Genomic DNA, 8,042 nt, shown 5'->3' with positions numbered 1-8,042 from the left:
CAAGATGCCAGTGTTTAGAAGAAAAATGGAGCCCCTTTAGAAACGTGAAGCTGCCGAGATAATGACTGCGATCTCCCGAAGACTGGATGGGAACAGGTGAGATTTTTTTCTTCCTTTCTTGTTCCCATCTGTCCTTTGTTCAATATGAGACCGAAGAGAGACAGAAACGAGATCATTTTGATATTCCCCTTTCTATGCATCTGCCTTCTCCCAAGAAAAAGAGACGCGGCTTGGTCCCGCTTCAGGCGTTATTAGAGGATGGCTACGGAGAGATACACAAATAAAATAAACAGAAGATCACTCAAATCCTTTATTTTTACACCTTCTAAAGCTTTTAAAGCAATAAGCACCTTTTTGTCAAACTCTGATAGGGGCTGAGTTCTGGATGGTCCCTTGGGAAGGTGCTCCAGCATCACCCATACAGTCTCTCGGTGTTATCCCACCCCTTTGGGGTTATCCCACTCACGGCTTTATCCCCATCCACATTCAATTTTCTTCTCCCAGGTGTCACTCCACATGGCAACAGCATTTTGTAGTCACTTTCAGCCCCTTTTACCTCCCCCCAGTCCATCCCATCCCACCATCCCTTCTGCAAAACCAAAACCCAGTGGCCAAACGCTTCGATGCCCTTTGGGGCTTCCCGAATCCCGGGCAGGCATTCCCATGGGAGCCTGCCTGGGGGCTGCACACAATGTTTGGAGCTTCTGTTGCTTTTTTTTTATGCTCCATTAGGAACACTTCGCATGTTTTCTCCCCTTGCTTCTGAAAATAGGAAGATTTAAGCTCCTCGCTGGGTTAGATGAGCAGGGATGCAACTCATTTGCTCCCCAATCTGGCAAGATTTTCTCTATATTATGAATTATCTCAGGTACCCAGAGTCTTTCCTTTATGTCTCCTGGTTTGAAATTTCTTTCCAAGAAGAGATTCTTTTCCTGAGTGTCTATTATTAAAATTACCTCCTTGCTTTTCTATTTTCTCTCCTTTTACATAGTAGCTCTGCAAAACATTGCCCAAAAAAATCTAATTTAAATGCCTTTCTGAATATCCAACCCGCCAGCTCTGGCTGGTATTTATTCTCCTTTTTTTTTTTTTTTTCCCTAACAAACTTCCTTATTTTTCATTCTGCTACCAGCAAAACCATCTTCCCAAATCTCAGCCCTGTTGGAAAACCATCTGGCTTTTCCCTTGCCTGGGTCTTCTGCGAGCAGCAGCTAATTACTCGAAAGGGTGGGCTGCGAAGGATTTTTGCATCATTGCAAGAATACAGCCCCTATTATTCTACATGCCATGCGGCCTTTTAGAGAATTAAAAAGGCATAACGAGAAACATCTTACCCTGCTCTGAAGGAAAATAAACTACGGTGAAGTTTCTCCGTTCATCTCAAAAGAAAATGCCAGGGTAATCCGAGACAGGGACCGGCTGGGAGGGAGGAAGGGAGGGAAGGAAGGAGGGAGTGAGGGGTACATGTGTGCACGTATATGTTTTCAGGAGATGAGATTTTGAAGATGCTGCTGAAACACTATTTAGAGCCCAGCGGTTTTAATACAAAACACTGCTGAGGAGGCAACGTCAAGGACACACTGAGTGGGAATAATTCAAAGTTTGATCAGGAAACTCTTTCTAAGACCAGGTTTTCCCCGCTGAGTATGTACACGAAGGGGGGTGGGATTTATACCATTATCCTGGACTTTTACCCTTCTCTCCATGCTAAAGCCTCTCACCAGCTCCCTTTCCCCTCCCTGCTCCTGCTTCCTCTCCAAAACTCATCCAAAATCCTTTGAAAAAAGAGTTTAAAATATTCATGGGGAGAGAGGAGCAGAGACCATCAGCTTTTACACAGCAGCTCCTGATTTTAAGGGCTGGAGCCGACGCGCACATTAACCTACCCACGGCGATGCACTCCTGCCTGCTCTACTTATTCAATCCCGCTGGGAAAAATAGGGAAGAAGGAGGGGAGCAAAAGAAAAGAAAGAAAACAAAACAAGACCCAAATGAAAACCACATCGAGCCTCAAACGAGAGGAAGTTCAGCGCGGGATTCATTGTCTGCTCAAGCACCGAAATGAAGGGCTCGGCTTGTGCTGGGCATAGAGTGCCCTCCAGAGACACACTGGGTTCTCCCCGAGGAGATTCTTTCCTAAAGGACCAGCAAAAAAGCCCCTTTCCCCTCCATATCTTCTTTAAATGTCTTTTCTTCTGGCTCAAATAGCTGAGGGTAGCAGCCAGCTCCAGAGCTTGCCTGCAGCAGGGCACTCAGGGTATATTAAGGGTGGATGTACCTGGTGTTAGGGGCACCCAGTGTTCAGGGCACCAGCATTTAGGGCACACTAAGTGATGGAACCCCCTGCTAACCCTGCATCTCGCAGCCTGCAGCACCTGCAGCCCTGCCGGCCAAGAAGCCTTAAAGAGAGGGAAGATGCTCTGGGATGGAGCCACCCTTTTGCTGTGATCTTTGGGGTCAAGCACCCAAGGACCTGCTGATGGCACAGAGGGGGACCCTCAGGTAGAAACTCCACTGAGGGCCCCTGGGTTTGCAACCTGCTCTAAAGCTGGTGCACATGGGTGCAGGATGGTGCTCCTGGGACAAAGGAGATCACCCAGTCTTGGGGACAAGAGGTGGAAAGCAGGATAGGGGAGCGATAACACCAGGCTGGCATCCCAGTTAGGCACAACTGATATTTAATATTTTTTCAATAATAATAATAATTAATAAATATTAATAATAAATAATAATAAGCCATAAACTAGCTCTTTTTCCCTCATCAGAATGAATTCATTTTCATTTTACCACTTTTTTTCCAGCAAAGCATAAGGAAGGGACAACTTTCCTCTCTCTGACTAGAAAATGAGAGGGAAGTTTGTGAGAGAGGAAAGACACCGAGGAGGAGGAGGAAGAAACCAGCATTTTTCACAACTAGTGTTTCTAGCTTTGGGAAGTTTGGGTTGGGAAGTTTGAAGAAGTTTCCCATTTCTCTTAAGGACGTGTGGAACAAAAAGCTGAAAACAACATGGCTCATTTTCTATCAAATATGATTCATCCTGTTTCCAACAGCACCAATCTGCTTCTGTGACCTTATGATTAAGAGAAAACAGAATAAATTGGTATTTCACTCATGGATGAGGTGGGGTGATCCTGGCTCTGAATATTTTCCATCTACTAAAACACTCACTGATGGTTTCTCTAGCCCACCATTAGGATCACTGAGTTACAAGGAGATTTTCCTATCAGTTTTCATTTAAGGAAAACTACCTTAAAACCCAAAAATCAATCCATGCTCCCAGTTAAAAACCAGGGAAAGAAATTCATACCCAGTGTGATCTACATTCAGGTGTTTTTTTTTTAAGGTGGCAAACCCCATCTTAATACAGAAAATAATAGCCTGGATTTATGATGGGAACAGAAATCAGTAGCTTCAGCAATAGCGAGATGCTTCATGGGGTGCCCCATTGGGCTAGCTGGGGACCCTAGTACAGGATATCTGGGTGGCATTGCCCCCCTTCTGCATCCTCTGCTCCTGTTTGCGAGCAGATCCATCCACGAGTGTTAAATATCCAAGGTGATGAGGCCCCAGAAGAGAAAAACCACTTTGCAAAGGGTTTTTTTTGAGCCCTGGATGGAACCATATCAGATCTCCAGAGCTGGCAAGCAGCGTGGGGAGGAAGTTGTTAACATTTTGGTATGAGAAGGTTCCTGCTCATCCTTTCAGCCTCGGCCGTGCCCCTTGCCATTCAAGCCGGCCACGTGAACAGTTACCGTGAAGAGCACAAAACCTTTGCACAAAACACCGCAGACTGACCCAGTAGCTAAAAGCTCATTTGCATCCATTAAGAGGCCTGAGCCAAGTTCAGAGCTATTAGCACAGACCTGCCCCCCCTCCTCCCCGTCCCCCTTACCTGCCCCATGAAAGGTCCCTCTCTCCGGCGGAAGCTCAAGGGATCGTGCTGGGCTTGACACCTATCAAGTGACAGAGAGAATAATTCACTCTGAAACAGGATGCATCCCCAGGGCCAGATGCTGAGGCCTCCGAAGAGGTGGCTCCGCACCGATTTGAGAGGCTTTGCTCCTCCTGGAGAGGTATGGATGTGTCCAAGCACTTCCAGCTCAGCCCATGGAGTCGGGAAAGGGAGGGGGGGGCATTCCTAGGATGAGGAGGGGAATGAGCAGGGATTTTATCCCCATCCTTGCCTTCTGATGAGCAATGGGGTTTAAACCTAGGAGAGATGGGGTATCTGTGTTGGCATAAGTTTAGCACACAAAGAGCAGGTTTATTTGTATCTGCGAGCATCCTCTATCTCCTTTGAAGGTCTCCAGGAATGCTGAGATGCTCTATGGGACACTTTCCCAGAGAGGTTTCCCCATGAGGAGCTCACCTTTTTCTCCAAAGGGACATCTCAGTAGCATCCAAACAAGTCCTCCTTAGCTCTTGGTAAACTCCTCACTCAAGAATACCTACAACATGAACTCAGTGCCCTAAAGCTTCCTACACTTGGAGCTTCTACATTGGAGCCTCCTAATGAGGAGGATGAGGAAGATCCTAATGAGGGATCATGGGCAACAACTCTACATGCAGCTCCTGGGGAGCATGTCTGTAGGTGCCATCAGTACTGTGGCAGCCCCAAAGGATGTGGCACGACTGGCCACAAACACCTTGTGTCTGCATCACCAACTCTTACTGTGTGTGCACCAGAGGATGGACCCATGGACACAAGGATGATGGACCCATGGACGCAAGGATGATGGACCCATGGACGCAAGGATGATGGATGGGAACTGCCACCGGTGGTCCCCACTCAGGCTTAGCACTACACGATGCTCACAATGCACAATGCAACAGCCCAGAGATGGGTTGTGGCTTCCAGGGATGGATCCCAATGCTCAAAACTGCTGTAAAATCTCCAGGATGCTGGGACATCCTTCTCCATCTCTCATTGTCTACCTCTCACACTAGACGGTTCTCATTAAGCCCCGCAATTGATCTCCTGTCTTTAAAGGAAACAAGAAAGAAGGCACAAACTAAAAGGGATCCTCCTTCCTTCAGCCCAGGGGAACAAATCTGGCTTTAATTTCTTTTCCTTTTGTCATTCCAGTCAGGGATTTCACTTTAACGATGCTGCCTTCCCCATTCCTCTTCTTCTGCTCTTCGAGAAACAGGAAAATACCCCCTTGTGCTTTCTATGTTTCCTCCCTTTGTTCTCCATGCCGCTTCTCTGATCTATGAAAGGACTTTTCTTTCCCCATATCTTTCTTGTTGGGACCCCCAAAAAGTGGTTGTCCCCACCCCAGAGTTCAGAAGAACCACTCTGTGGCTTGCTCTGATGTTTCTGCCTAGCACTAAATAGCTCCTCTCCCATGGGAAGGTGCTGGAGGACCACACTTTTGGAGCTATCCCTTGGGAAGGGGCTTCTAATTCATGCTACTGAATTGCTTTGATTTCCAGCAATGGGAGAAAATCCACTCCAGCATCCAGTATAATTCATACCCCAACAGTAGGAGGAGGCTGACAGACTGATCCACCGGGATTAACCTCTCCAAGAGATTCAATCCTGCACAGCAGTGCTGTGGAAGACCCAGGAGAAGTGGTAAAAGTCACCGCCTACCCCTGACTTGTGAGGAGACCCTCAGCAGCACAAATCACAGTGGTGCACACGGAGGACCCTGTGCTGGTCCAAGGGAGCGTGATGATGATACCAGGGTACGAAAAGCAGGATTTAGGGGTTAAGGAGAGAAGGGGCATGGAGCATAATGGCCTTTTAATCCGAAAATGAGACCAAAATAATGGCTTCTTAAGCAGAAAATGAGACAAAAATATGGTTTTTTTTCATTTGGCATATGCATCAAGAAGTTATTAAAAGGGACTGGTTAAATATCTCATTAATGAAGATGAATGATGCTTCAGATTTGTTTTTAAACAGTTCAAAGCAGGTTTTTTTCCTGACCTCCCAAAGTGCGTGTGTGGAGAGGGATCTCAATGGCTTAAATCATTCCTTTTTTCCCCTCTTTTTAAAGCAGCTTAAACTGATTTCAGTGCTGGAGCTGCTGCTGCACACCCTGGGAGGGAGAGATCAGGCTAGGACATGAGAACATCAGTTTGCCGAGTGCACAAACACATCAGGGATCCCAGGGGCTGCTCTGCAAATCTCACACATGAGATGTTTATAGCTGGGACTGAAGAAGCTTCCTCCTGCTAGAAAGCACATAAGAGAGCCTGGGAAGAAGCAGTTCCAGGGAATGAGGCACCTCATCCCCCTAAAAATCACAGCTGAACCTTCCCCAGATGGCAACCTCTGAAGGATGTGGGTTGTCCCTCCATTAAGTTCACCATCACCATCCCCTGGTCACCATCACGATGTTCAGCATCCCATGGTCCAGATGTCCCAGCCTGGAACACCAAGCCTTGTCCTGGGGACCAGCTCAGATGAGGTGTCTGCCTGAGCTCTCATTGACATGTCAAACCCCAAGGCTGCTCCATGAATCCCCCAAAAAACCCGAATAAGAAGTATCCCAGCGCCTGGAAAAGTCAGAGACGGGAGGGAGCGGAGGGCAGGGGAGGAGCATGTTTTCAGATTGGTTTTTGATACACAGCCTAAACTAAGGCCCAGAGGAGCTTCTTTTAAGAATGATTGCATTAAAATAGCCCTCTCCATTACGCAGACACTAATAGAGGCTCAGTGCATTATTTCTATCAAAGTGCAATTTGCATTTACAAAGGGGTCCCGGGAAGTGATGGATGGGGAAGGAATGGAGAAAGGCTTGTAAAGCCGAGCGTGCTCATCTTGGAGTAACTTTCAAGCACAAGGCGGTTTTTCTTACACCTTCCCCTCCAAAGAAACTCGTGACGTCTGCTTAAATGAACATTCAGGCTCTCGCCTTTCACCCCACAGCCCATCAATAAAAGCTGGAGGAGCGGAGGAGAGGGGATATTCATTTATCTTCATTAGGACTCTGGCCAGCTCCTCTGATCACCACGTCGGCGTCGCCGGGAAGAGAAAAAGCTCCTGTTCCTTTCCCTGGCTTCCCTGCCCGCACACACACGTCCCACCACCAGGCTTGGAAGCATCTCAGGGTGGTGGGGTCCCACTCAGCATCTGCCCTCAGCCAAAGGAAGAATGGGATGTGGGGGTATTCCCCTTTTCTCTTTCTTCCAGGAAAAGAGTGGGCAGCAAGGAAAGGCAAATGAATGTCATGAGATACCCATCAGTGGAAGCAGATGAAAGAGGACGGGAACCCAATTAGGCAGAAGATGAAATGGGTGGTATCTGGCTTGAATATCTCAAAGGGGTGCTACCTAGCCTGAAAGCTCAGCCCCCATCACCAGTCTCCACTTTACCTAGTTGCATTAGGTGCTTAGAGGCCTGCTTCTGCTTTGGGAGAGGTACTTCACCCTCCCTGCCCTGCTCAAGGTTGCCTACCATGGATATGCAGAAAGAACCCGTCCTTCAAAGCCCTCCATGAACCTTTGTGGGACTATGAGGAACAGAGCAACCTCCTGCTGTGCTCAGGGATGTCCCACAGTCACAGTTTTCACTGGTTGCTCTCCTACCTCTTCCCATGAAGGATGCTCCTGGGAGCCAAGTACTGTCAGTCAAGTACTTATTCACTGAACAGAGACCTTGGTCCTAAGTCACTCACCAGGCACCAGCCCCAGCAAGAGGTGACACAGTGTGGAGGAAGAGGCGATTCTTTCCCTTTTAGCCCTGGTGTGACCAAAGGAGAACCAGGTCCTGCTCTGGCCACCATGAGAAGCACCACAGTCCCCTCTGCTTCACCATCCCCACTCGTATCTCAGCCTTGTTCACCACCAGCAAACACACCCAGGAAAGAAAAAGCCCAAGAACAGAGCTTGTGACTGCTGGCACTAAAGATGACGGATTGAAGAGCAGTGCTGCTCTCACAGCGTTTTACAGGCTTCCCCAACAGCAGCTTTTCTGCTTTACAGGCAGTTATTGCCTCTCTTTTCTCTCTGTTTTATGGGATTAACAACCATACCACCTCTGCCCTTCCTAACCTACTGTTCTGCCCGACAACCACCTCTCTTGCCTAAT

The 8,042-nt window shown here is 47.8% G+C and overlaps 1 long non-coding RNA gene across 1 annotated transcript; it reads left to right on the top strand.

Moving 5' to 3' along the window:
- LOC133262134 (uncharacterized) lies at positions 1–3,011 on the top strand. The gene is made up of 3 exons (XR_009741217.1): positions 1–96; positions 1,133–1,398; positions 2,802–3,011. It is a non-coding gene; the product is annotated as an uncharacterized LOC133262134 (long non-coding RNA).
- Positions 3,012–8,042: the final 5,031 nt, after the last annotated feature.

This window comes from Pezoporus flaviventris, unplaced genomic scaffold (assembly GCF_033815535.1).
Source record: "Pezoporus flaviventris isolate CSIRO_AGI_PZ_B2104156 unplaced genomic scaffold, CSIRO_AGI_Pfla_v1 ptg000188l, whole genome shotgun sequence".
Taxonomy (NCBI): domain Eukaryota; kingdom Metazoa; phylum Chordata; class Aves; order Psittaciformes; family Psittacidae; genus Pezoporus; species Pezoporus flaviventris.
The sequence above is the reverse complement of the archived record's forward strand: the minus strand, read 5'-3'. Positions and strand labels throughout refer to the sequence as shown.